Source organism: Mastomys coucha, unplaced genomic scaffold (assembly GCF_008632895.1).
Source record: "Mastomys coucha isolate ucsf_1 unplaced genomic scaffold, UCSF_Mcou_1 pScaffold9, whole genome shotgun sequence".
Lineage (NCBI taxonomy): Eukaryota > Metazoa > Chordata > Mammalia > Rodentia > Muridae > Mastomys > Mastomys coucha.
In genome coordinates, this window is record NW_022196915.1 from 97,701,367 (window position 1) to 97,715,071 (window position 13,705).

General features: G+C 34.0%; 1 long non-coding RNA gene across 1 annotated transcript; it reads right to left on the bottom strand.

Annotated features, from left to right (window-relative positions):
* Nucleotides 1–250: 250 nt before the first annotated feature.
* LOC116084911 lies at nt 251–13,699 on the bottom strand. The gene is made up of 3 exons (XR_004116317.1): nt 13,572–13,699; nt 9,657–9,757; nt 251–276 (listed from the first exon to the last, which is right to left on the bottom strand). It is a non-coding gene; the product is annotated as an uncharacterized LOC116084911 (long non-coding RNA).
* Nucleotides 13,700–13,705: the final 6 nt, after the last annotated feature.

Genomic DNA, 13,705 nt, shown 5'->3' on the forward strand with positions numbered 1-13,705 from the left:
AAGACAGAGACAAAACATAGAGAACACACAGTTTGGAAAACATGATAATGTCCTCAGAAAATAGTGGTAATCATCGGCTAAGGGCAGAATTGTCAGCAAGATCAAGGACAAGGAGGGTCAGAAAGAAGGCAAGTAACAAAGCCAGTGCTAGAAATTCATGATCTACCAGAAACAGCAGAAAATTACTGAATGAAATTCTGCCAACCCTCTGTGATTCAGTGCTTTATTCTTCCACAGACTTACCTGGTACTGGACAAAGAATCAAAATGAAAGCTGCTGAAATAAAATAAAGGCAGTATTGGAAACTGAGCTTTGAAATATATCAGATAACAAAGATCAAGATACTGCATCTTTATGTGGGATTTTTTCTGCAATCTATGTTCACCTTACCTTTTAAATGTCACATAAAGTTTATTAAATGGCTACTTAGTCTCCCAATTTCATGAGACAATGGTAGTAAAATAAATATTATTTTGATGTTTATGCTTAGGTTTTATTATGATTTGAAAGTCTGTTAGAACAAGAAATATTGCCAATACTATAAACTCAGTGAAATTTTACAATAACTGTTTACATGTGTTTAAAATAATATATAGTGTTACATGCTTATTTATAAACAAAATATAAATAACTACCACATATGACTTGTATTTTTCAATGTATGTTATAACAATAGCTTATGTTGCATTTATACCAATTTTTCTATGCTTTTAGAATGATAATGTTTGAAACAATAGCTGCTCTATTTTTAAATACATTTTTCCCATAGTCATTTTGTAACTTAGCATATTTAAATGACACTTTAACATGACATTTGTTTTGTTCCTGAACAGGAAGAACAGAATCCAGCTTCATTGTCAACAGAAGACCAAGACTTTGTTCAACAATGCTGTCCTGTGACCCCCCTCACAGACATTAACCACACATCTCTGGGGTCTCTGCATAACTAACAACTTGAAAATCTCACTGTTGTTTTACCAAAGTAAAACATGCTTTCTTTAAGGGAATTAATTGCAAATTACCTCTTGTTTTAAAGAGAAATTGCAGAGCATTCATCAGTAATTAATTTTTATTATATATTTCTATTTTCAGTATCTATTTTAGTTTTCAATGACTGATCACAAAAAGTAACAATGAATTAAATTATATATATAATTTATAAATTATATTTATTTATATAATATTTATAAATATAAATATATATTTTGTATATAAATATATAATAAATATATAAATAAATATATAATATTTATATATATAATATTTATATAATTATAAATTCAGTGTCTTGGTTCATAGTTTTGAAAAATATTAACTATAGAAATATTGTTCAAATGTACATTGCTGTGAATCTATGAGTGTTAGTATATGTGTATGTGCGTGTTTGGGTATGTATGTGTTACGTACAAAGAGAGAGAGAGAGAGAGTGAAAGAGACAGAGAGACAGACAAAGACAGAGAGAGGCAAAGAGACAGAAACAGAGACAGAGACAAAGACTGAGATAGGGAGAGACAGAGAAGTCCAGGTACCTAGCTTGTATTGTCTGAAATATTTCTAGCATTCAATTATTGAAGTAACTAAAATATTTGATATATGGAAATGATTGTCTTGTTAGGAAAAATAGATAAATTTTCTTCCCATATTCTTTGAATCATAACAATTATATTAAAATTTTTTATATATTCCAAAGTGCATTGACTACATAAGAAATAAAAGCATTAGAATCTATGGTTAGATATGTTATTGGTCCTAAGGGAGAACCTATTGCTATTATAGGGCTAAAAGAGCATAGTATTAAACTAATTTCTTAAATATTATCCTTATAACCATGCATACATGCATAAATCCTCAGCTGAGAATCTCCTATTTGTGGATGATAGTGATTAACACAGAAACACAAACTGGTTAAGGTACATAGAATAAGAGACTTCAGAATCTCAGTGCTAAATTAAACATGTGTCAATCACTCTCCAGGGATCTATAACTTAGGGATGTTGAGGAATACAGGGTAGAGATCACATGAGAGCCAAAGTGGACAAGCAAGTGGAAACATCTTTCCAACATGACAGAGCATTTTCACTAGCAACTCACAGCACACACAAAACTTGTGACTGTTCAAGCCAGAAAAATGCCAGCATGAAGTAGACAAATGGGTCCAAGGCACAGAGACTTCCTGGTGTGCATTTTACAGGACAGTTATTTACTTCCCTTCATTGCAAAATAAATGCAATTATTTCAAGATGGTTAATGTTTATATTATTGTTTATAATGCTTTAATTCTGAAAAAAAGTTGCTGCACATACTTTTTCAAGTAATTTGGAATATATGATAATCTTACTTATAAATACAAAGCCTTAACAAATCATTTCTGACTTTTCTCTAACTCATCTCTTAATAAATAAGATAAATTGTTTTGTTCCATTTTTTGATGCATCTCACTTAATATGTGTGCAATTGTGATATTTTCTTTCTAAATAGAGTTTTGAAATTTTTCACTACTAGTTTGTCATACACTATAAAATTGTCAGTTCATAAACTATAAAGTTAGGGAATATTGCAATGACTCTGTGTCTAGAGAAAAGTTGGAACCCGCTTTAGGTAAGGTGAACAAGAGAGGTGCATAAAAAAAAGAAAGAAAGAAAAAGCATAAATGGCATGCAGTAGTTTTATCCTAGAGAATTTTCAGTGTGATTATGGATGCAATTTGCTAAATGAATAATACTTTAAAGGGAAAACATGAGCACAATCACATTTTATTTAAAAAAAATAACTCTGCTTGAAAACATTTGGTACCAAAGCAGATAAAATATTTAGGACATTATTGCAGTCAGTGAGGCAAGAAGCACTGAGCATGGTACACTGCTGTTGGAGAAGAGGAGATGGATGTGGTATGCTGAGGAGACAGAAATAGCCATTGGGCTTGCCTTGAGAACAAGGGAGAAATGATGCCTTCCTACAGAAGCTGAGAACGGTGGGATTATAAGTCATGTTAGTGCTTTGCAAAAACTGTGAGGTTTTGATTCTAAAGTTTAGATGAAGGGAAAATGAATTCTGTGTGAACTTCATTTTCAGAGCGTGTGGTTCTGTTAAACTGTTGAGCATTCAGCTGCAAAGCAAGCTGGGGACTGAAGATTGAACGAGAAAAGGAGCAAGTTGATCATCGGGTAAAAAAAGTTACAGAAAGTCGGTAGAAGGTTTTGTTGAATATTAGCATATTCTGTCCTTCAACATACCCAGGAGATTGAAGATATTTCTCATTAGAAAATATCATTTTTTATTAATTTTAATTTTAATTTTTAGATAAGAATATAATTATGAATTTCTGTCCTTGCCTTTCCTCCTGCAAATTCCTCTTTTGTACCTTCTTGCTCTATGTAAAGTTCATTGATTGTTTTTTCACTAATTGTTAATACTCACAAACACATACACACACATTCACACACACACACAAACACACACTTCCAAATATATGTCTAAAGGTACTGTTCTAATTAAGGTCCTACTTAAGAATGGATATCGTCAAGACTTCAGGGGTATACCTTACCTCAAGACCAAATTTTACAGTGAACTGTTGTCTGGCTCCTGCTTTCTCCCTGCCCCTCTTCCATATCTTAATTAGTCATATTGGTGCAGATGTACTACTGTTGATTCATCAGTCCAGAATGGGCACCACACAGTCTCCTACTCTCTAACTTTTGATCGATTGTCATTTTCTCTAATGTTCTCCTCCTATTGCAAGAGATAGCTGCACACGTCTTGGGTTTAAGGATACATGCATAGAATGCAGTTAGGTAACAGGTAAAATGGTGGTTGTAGGTTTACCCCCTAACACACATGATGACCCCTTAATATGATAGCAGTTGGCTTGGTTTACTGTACCATAGCATAATTTCTTTCTTATTGAGCAAACCTTAATTGTAGTTGTAGAACTGAAGATTTGAGGTTAGAAGCAGAGACTAGAGAGAACATGCAGCATTTTTATTTGTTAATGTAGATTACATCACTCAATCATCTTTTCTAATTCAACTATGTACCTGCAAACTCCACGATTTCAGTTTTCTTTATGAGTGAACCATGTCACCTAGTGTATATGCACCATATTTTCAATAACCATCCAACCTTTGAAGGGCATTTAAGTTGTTTGCATTTCCTAGCAACTGTGATAGAGCAGCAGTAAACATGACTGAACAAGCAAGAGTCTGTGGAATAGAATGCCCAGTACTTCGTGGCATATTCGTACGAGTGTTGTAGCTTGGTCGTATGGTATATTTATCTTTGGGTTTTGAAAGTTCTTCATACTGATTTTTCAGAGTAGCTGAATGAGCTTGAAACCCCAAGAACAATAAATGCAAGTTTTCTTTTCCACAAAACCATTATAGTATTTGTTGTCTTTCTTTAAATCTTAACCATTTCATTAAGAAAAAAATTAAAATTCAAAGATGGGTTAATTTGTGTTTCCCTAATTTCTAAAAAATAACATGTTTGAGATATTTCTTAGCTACTTTTATTTGTTCTCTTGAGAGCTCTCTTTGTATGGGCAGCATATTTTTTGAATTTGCCTTCTATATTTTTAATGGTAAAACATTCTTAACAATATATTCTAATTTTTTCCATCATACAACTCCTTCTCAAGCCTTCCACAATTCACCTACATCCATACTCTTCCTCTAACATAGAAACATAAACAGGCAAAATTATTATTAAATTAAATTATTAATATAAATATTAAATTTATTGATGCAATTTAATTATTTAGTTAACCAATTTCTTACAAGTAAGTGTAAAGCATTAAAATTAATATTTTATTAACAATTATAGTTATATTATTAATAATAATAAAGAAAACAATTCAGAATAGAAAAGAAAGAACAAACAAAAGAAAAAGGATGAAATAAAATGCAATCAAAAACACATGTAGAAAACAGACACCCAGGAGTGATATAGCTGAGTTCTCAGTTAGTACTATGTCTTATTTCCTGAGGAACCACCAAAATGATTTCCAGAGAGGTTGTACCAGCTTGCAATCCCACCAACTATGGAGGAGTATTCCTCTTTCTCCAGCATCTCCTGTCACCTGAGTTTTTGATCTTAGCCATTCTGACTGGTGTGAGGTGGAATCTCAGGGTTGTTTTGATTTGCATTTCCCTGATGAATAAGGATGTTGAACATTTCTTTAGGTGCTTCTCAGCAATTTGGAATTCCTAAGGTGAGAATTATTTATTTAGCTCTGTGCCTCATTTTTAACAGGGGCACAGAGTTCTTTGGAGTCTAACTTCTTGAGTTCTTTGTATATATTGGATATTAGCCCTCTATTGGATGTAGGATTCCTAAAGATCTTTTCCCAATTGATTGCCACTTTGTTCTGTTGACAGTGTCCTTTGCCTTACAGAAGCTTTTTAATATTTTGAGGTCCAATTTGTCAATTCTTGATCTTAAAGCATAAGCTATTGGTGTTCTGTTCAGGAAATTTTCCCCTGTGCCTATGTGCGTGAGGCTCTTTCCCACTTTTTTTTCTATTTGTTTCAGTATATCTGGTTTTATATGGAGGTCCTTGAATCCACTTGGACTTGAGTTTTATGCCCAGAAGCTGCTCCAACTACACATCCTCCACTATGTTCATAGAAGCCTTATTTATAATAGCCAAAAACTGGAAACAACCCAGATGTCCTTCTACAGAGGAATGGATAGAGAAAATGTGGTACATTTACACAATGGGGTACTACCAGCTATTAAAAACAAGGAAGTCATGAAATTCTTAAGCAAATAGATGGAAGTAGAAAATATCAAACTAAGTGATGTAAGCAAATTACAGAAGAGTATACACATGGTGTGCACTCACTGATAAGTGGGTATTAGCCCAAAAACTTGGAATATCCAATATACAATTCACAGACCACAATGAAACTCATGAAGAAGGAAGACCAAAGTGTGGATACTTCAGTTCTTCTTAGAAGAGGGAACAAAATACCCATGAAAGGAGATGCAGAGACAAAATGTGGAGCAGAGACTGAAGGAAAGGCCATCCAGAGACTGCCCCACCTGGGGATCAATTGCATATACAGTCATCAAACCCAGACACTATTGCAGACGCCAACAAGTACTTGCTGACAGGAGTTTTATATAGCTGTCTGCCAGTGCTTGACAAATACAGATATGGATGCTCTCAGTTAGCCATTGGACTGAGCATAGGGAGGAGCTAGATAAAGGGCCCAAGGAGCTAAATGCATTTGCAGCCCCATTGAAGTAACAACAATATGAACCAGCCAATACCCCCAGAGCTCCCAGGAACTAAACCACCAACCAAAGAGTACACATGGAGGGACTCATGCTTCAGCCACATATGTAGCAGAGGATGGCCTTGTTGGACATCAATGGGAGGAGAAGCACTTTGTTCTGTGAAGGCTGGATGCTCTACTGTAGGAGAATACAAGGACAGGGATAGGGGAGTGGTTGGGTTGGAGAGCAGGGGGTGAGTACTGTATACAGCTGGGACGTTAAGGACAAATATAATTTTAGGCAATAGATAAGGAAAACAAACAAACTGAAATAGAGTTGGCTGTGTATGGAATAAAGGGATCTTAGAGTTGATGATGAGGAGAATAAAATTTCAGTGTGTCCAGTTATTAAAGAATTAATAAATTTTAAAAAAATCCTGGGTATTTTGAAAGGTTATTGTTGGAAATCAGTGTTATTTGGAGAAGTGAACACCAATTGGTTATCGTATACTAGATAGTCAGACATAAAACATATATATAAGAGTAACATTATACAGAATGAACAGGTTGTACTTAAGAATATGCATATATATACATATATATTAATGTGTGCATATAATAGCAATGAAAAAAGAGATCCTGAATTGAAAGAGAACAGAGAAGGGTATAGGGAAGGGTTTGGAAGGAGCAAAGGAATGGAAGAAATTATGTAATTAATATTTTAAAAGTATAACAAAATTATATTATATTATAAAATAGTACATAATATAAAATTATATAATGCAAATTAAATAGTATTAATAAAAATATGTCAAACCTAAATTGTTTGTGTTTATTAAAAACAAGTTACTGCAGTTTTAAAACAATTAAGTTTTTACAATTTATATATACTTCCATTTTCCTACTCTGCATGGTTCTTAATTCAAATATAATATGGCATGCTTATTGCTATGCTGTATCAATCAACTCAATGAGTCAATTATGACCATGAATATATGTATCATATACATATATGTTTATATATGCCTCGGGTATACTACTTTATGTTTTGAATTTTCATGAAAGTTTGCAGCTTCCTTACATTTGTACCTCTGGATGTGTAAAACAGAGACACTATGTATATAAAGATGGCAGCCATAGAGCAGCAGAGGTATATTGCAAGTTCTCTTGCTAGTTTTATGTCAACTTGAAACAAAGTAGAATAATCAGAGAGGAGGAACATTTAACTGAGAAAAATCCCTCATAGATAAGATTAGGGTATAAGCACTATTGTGGGGCAATTTCTTGATAGCACTGGGAGGGCTGAGCCCATTGTGAGTGCGGCCACCCTGTTCTTGTGGTTCAAGGTCTTATAAGAAAGCACTCTGAGCAGGCCATGTGGACCAAGCAAATCAAGAACCTCCCCCATCCCCCATGGCCTTAGTCGAATCTCTTGTCACCAAATTCCTGCCCTGCCTGAGTTTGTGAGATGTGTACGGGTTAGCCAAATAATCACTTTTCCAACTTGCTTGTGCTCCATTTTTTTAATCTCAGCAATAGTAACCCTAATTATTACAGGGGTAGACACAGATATTCTCCTCTGAATATTTGTTAGCAAGAAAATCAAAATGAGAGGGATCACTTAGCAATAATGTAAGTGCTTATAAGTGAGTCAGAATAAAATCATATATAAATATGAATTTCAGCATCTTTGAGAATCTGTGTGGGTTCCATAGAGGAAGAATCTTGTATTTGAATGTGTTACTGTTTTTTATGTAGTGCTAGTGGGTGACAACTTTTTAAAATATCCATAAGTCTAGGAGCAATTGAGAGTGCTAGAGAGTGTTTGAAGCACAGAGCAGATGGCTGGAGGAAGATAAGCAGGAGAAATCCCTCACGACTAAACCAGGATTGACAGGAAATACTCTACTGACTTGCATCTAATTTTTGAGAATATAATAATGTTTTCCAGTTAAAATTTCAGAAAAGTTCCAGGAAGTGACATTGGAAGCTCAAAATTGAGAATGGAAGAAAAATAAAGTTAACCATAGAGAATGTATAAACAGAAGAAATGTAATCATTTTTTCTATTCTCAATGCAATTTAATTTATATAAAAAACTACTGATGTATATCTTCTTAATGTCTTTCTTTTTGTTCAAAGTCAAATTGATAATAAAATGGTTAAACAATGTATTTATCAATTCCAACTAAGGTCTATGTTTGGAGAAAAATAGATAAAACATATATAAATGTGTTATAGTGATCAGTCTCATGCAGGAAAAATGTTAACTATGGGTAATTGCAACAGTTCAATATTTTCAAAAAAAACCTTATTTTTGCTTTTATTTTAGCAAATGAACTAAAATTAACCTATATAAATGGTAAACATATTCTCAAATAATATTTATAAATTAAATAGCTTCTCATTTTTATAGACTTAACAAACGTGGTCAGCCTTACCTGATACCCTATTAGCTACAGTAATTTTGGAAACTATCGTTTTGTTTTTCCTTTTAAAATAAATTAACTTAGAACAATGATATCCAGTAGAAATATTATTTGTGGCATAGGCAGTTTTCCATCATCAATTGGTCACATAAAAAATAAAATACGTTCATTGTATAACTGTGCCACCTAACCTATCTAAAAATGTCATGTAATTGTGTTATCAAAATAAATTTAGTAGAAGTAGGAGGATGAGGAGGAAGAGGAGGAGGAAGAGGATGAGGAGGAAGAGGAGGAGAAAAAGAAGAGGAGGAAAAGGAGAGGAGGAAGAGGAGGAGGAAAAGGAGGAGGAGGAGGAAGAAAAGGAGGAGGAGGAGGAGGAAAACATTATTTTGAAAACAGAAGATCCTGTGCATGCAACATCGTCAGTCTACCATTGAAACGTATGCTGTGTTCCCTACAACTACTGATGACATGACATGCATGCTTTCCACATTACTAAATTTTGTACTCATCTGCATATTCATAACTTACAAATTGTAAAAAATTGATGGGTAATACTTTGTCTCTATACGATACTACTTCAGTTTTTAATTTATTTAATATTAAAGACTATAAAAATGAATTTTGAGAATCAGTGAGAAACATTTTTAAAATGCTAAGTGCTACCATGTTTCTAATGAGTCTAATAGAGGGCACTTTCAGAATCCTTTCAATCTGAAAATTAAAAGTCTGGTTCAGTCCTTCTATTCAGACCACCCAAAGAGAACTGTCATTACATACCCTGGAACTTGAGGTGGAGAATTGGCCCAGATGTTAAGTGTTGTATCTTTGATCATACTAAAATTATGTATTTACTGGAAAAAAAACCTGTTTCTAGTTGTGGTATGGCTTAACCCTTGTGTATATCATTAATCTAAGAGCTTTCTGTTTATTGTAAACAGATGAAGTAAAGTCAACTGTAGGTCAACAGGTGGAGCAAGCAACTGGTTGACTGTTGGTGCAGACATACTCACAAGTTGATTCAAATAGTCTGTAACTCCAGTTCCAGTGAATCCTATTCAGGACTCAGGACTCACATACATAGTTCACATTCAGACATGTTAGCACAACATTCCTACACAAAAAATAATAAATAAGAATATATTTAAACAAACATCTAAACCCATTACATTGTATGTATATGGGTGCATAATATAAGCTCTAAATTATTTTTATCATTTTAAAACTCTCTCTCTCTCTCTGTCTCTCTCTGTGTGTGTGTGTGTGTGTGTGTATGTGTTTGTGTGTGTGTGTTTGTGTGTGTGCAATTAGCCATGATGTCCAGAAACTGTCTTTGAATGCTTTATAGCTAAAGTTGAAGTTTGTCTGGGGTCTTTTTACATGAGTACTGAAAGCTTAATGCTCTTCCTCTGCAAGAACATTAAGTTCTCTTTCCTTCTGAGCAATCTGGCTTTTAATGTAAGCTATATTTTAAAACATAAACATGTTCCTGTGAAATTTATCTGAAATGTTCCAAATATTTACATGTATTTAAATAATAGAACGAAGGACAGAAACAACCTTCGTGGTACCAGCTATTTCAAGTACATGGAATGGCAGCTTAGCAAGTGGTTGAATTTTTGCCAAGTTGAGGCCCCAAACCCTCTCTTTATTGGCTTGTAGTGATGCCCATTTATACATAGAAAGATGCCTAAAGATGCCTATCTGTTTAGGCATGAAGAATCTTCAAACTGGTGATGCGTGTTAATTGACATTTGTTTATGCCTACTTATCCAAATTGTATTGTGCAGATACAAACCTCTTAGCTTTATAAGTAAAATAATTGCAAACCAAGAAAGAACTAATCTTAACTTACTGTATTCTCATGCCTTCATTTTTGTTTTTAATTCATTAAGAGTATGCAGTGTCCGTGCTGATTGATTTTGCATGTAGGAAGAAAATCTTTTTCCTCATAAAACAAAGCTAATATTTATTTCTTAGAAATTAATTCAATGTTTTGGTTCTGTTTACTCACCTTATAATAAATGTAGACATACTTAAATCACTGAAAATATCTCAATGTCTGTTTGTTTGTTATGCAAATATAATTTGTAAGAATTTAAACTTCTCTACTAGAAAACCAAATATTTTAGTAACTCAGGCCACCCTAAATGTTAACAAAGCTTAGAGCTACTTGTCAAAAATAAGGGTTAATTCATTCATTTGTATTTCCTTGGTATTATAATTTAAATAAATTTTCCCTTTGCTTTGCACCATTCAAGTCCTCCTGTAGACTCCTATCACATATCCTTTAAATTTATGGCATCTTTTATCACTCATTTTTATCACATACATATATATTCCTAAATATAACCTGCTCAGTATAATTTTTCTCATGTGTATCTTTTTCGGCCTTACAGTTCAGCTGTGGACAACCAATTGATGTGATCCTCCCCAGGAAGGACCATGTCTTCCTCCAGTTCTCTTCAGTTGCCTATAGCTCTTCACATAGGGTTGAAGTCATCTAGAATAGCAGCAACACTGGATTGGCGCCACAGTATCCCAGCAGATAAAGTATGTGTGCCACAGAGGACACAGCCAATGAAATGACCAGCATACTTTTGAGGAGCCAAAAATATAATGAATAAATTTCAGTCATTGGCACTGACTTATTTATACAGTTGGAATTTAGTTTTGCTCTGCTATTACTGAGACTATACTCTGATCCTTCCAACTTAAAGTAAGAAAGTATTTATTTATTTTTTAAAATTTTCAGGATCTCACAGTTGAGAGTCTAGATTTTAAAGAGATTTTAGAGTTTCACACAGACTTTGAATTTTAAAGTTCAAAAGAATGTTTGTTATTTTCAAGATATGTTGGACTTTTACATGATTTAATTTTAAAAGACTTTTTAAAAGTTTGAAATATTTTATATTGTGGTATTAACATTAATGTGGAATTTTGGGGATGATTTGGGATGGAAAGGCTATGGCTTAATAGCCATGTGTTTGTGTCTCAAGATCACAATGTATTTATCATGCTTGCAAGATAACAAATCCACAGTCATTGGAGAGAATAGCATACAGAGAGCATTGTGTTAATGAGGGATCAATGTGAGATAGCCAAGCCCACTGTGGCCATCCCTGGGCTGGTGGTCCAGGATGTGAGCAATATGAGCAATCCATGGCAAGCAAGCCTGTAAGCATCATCCCTCTCTGGCTTCTGCATCAAGCCCTGACTCCAGATTATTGCAGTGTTTTGAGTTCCTCTCCAGACTACTTTCAGTTACCAGTTGTGATAATGGAAGCATAAGCCAAATAAACTCTTTACTCCCAAACTTGCTATTTTGTTATGGTGTTTCTTTATAGGAAAAAAAAAGTTGAGATTAAATTGCTTCTAAAACCAAGTTCTACAATACATTACTACTATTAAGTTCATAATCGAATTTAAATTGCAGAGCAATGCATTCTTCATAAATCAGTAACAGAAATGTAGCATTAAGATGACAAATTCATATAAGTCCATGTTCTCTTTATATCCTCAAGTGAGAAAATGTCAAAGTCCTACTCTTGAGGTATCAGCATTTAGGCATTTAGGCATTGATAAATTGGATACAACATCTGGTTATCTCTATTATTTTAGACTGATATAATCTTATTTGCAAGACTACTCACTTTTTTACTCATTTGTCTTCTTTTCTCCCTCTGGTCTCTAATTGATAGACATCACAATTGCTCTCCTCAAATCACAGCAAAGGAGGAGTGACTTTAAAGAATGTAACCCTGGACAGCAGTGGTGGTGCATGCCTTTTATCCCAGCACTTGGGAGGCACAGACAGGCGGATTTCTGAGTTCAAAGCCAGCCTGGTCTACAGAGAAGTTCCAGGACAGCCAGGGCTATATTGAGAAACCCTGTCTCAAAAAAACCAAAACAAAACAAAATAAAAATCAAAACAAAACAAAAAAAGAATGTTAACCTATATGCAAAAAAGACACTAATGCCAAGCCAAACTTATTCTAATTTATTGTAAATTGTTCCTCATTTATATTGTTTCCATGTGATTATTATTTTGGTTCATCATGTCCCTGATACAATTATTAATTAATTTGTACTTCATCTATTAAAAGAAAACTTAATTCTCTTTAATATCATTTTTTAATATTGAAATAGTTTAACTTCTGAACAGTTATCAGTATTTGAAGTCTCCCTACAGTCTACCTTTCCAATGACAGCCATTCATTTCTTTTCAATTACTTGCATGTGCTACAACCTCTGTGCTCTCTTTCTGTCTATTTTATAAATAACATTATTTAAGTCTCATTGTAATTAAAAATTTATTATCCTTTTTTAGCTACAACTGTGAAAGCAATTTTTCCTACTCCAGAAAAATAGTGAATGTTAAAAATAGGGAATTCACATATTTGGATTTTTTTCAGCATTGAAATGGGTATGATTTAAATAGTACCTATAGAATGAAGCTCCTCATTACACTTTTATATATGCTATGCCAAGGAACATGGGACACAAGGTGGATATGAGTGTTCCTAAAAGTTTTAAAGGACACTACATATCCCAAATCAGAGTAAACTAGATGTTCTCAAACAGCTCAAACTAAGGCAAGCATTAGTGCCAATGATCCTCAGCTAATCATTTTAATAAAACAGTAGAAGCAGCTTTTCTAATGCTGATATGCATTTTCCCCAAATGTAAATTAGCTGCTTATAGTTTATTACAGAATTGGTTTTCTGAGATTTATTCTGCTTTTAATTATTTGTGCATATCTCTATGTTGGGTGGGGTGGGGTTCAGTGTGCCTATTTGAGTACCTTCAGGGAGCAGAGGAATATGTCAGATGCCATGGAGGTAGTGTCCTAGGCAGTTATGAGACACCCAATACTGATGCTGTGGAGGTAGTGTCCTAGGCAGGTATGAGACACCCAATACACATACCATGGAGGTGGTGCCCTAGGCAGTTATGAGACACCCAATACCGATGCTGTGGAGGTGGAGTCCTAGGCAGGTATGAGACACCCAATACCGATGCTGTGGAGGTGGAGTCCTAGGCAGTTATGAGACACCCAATA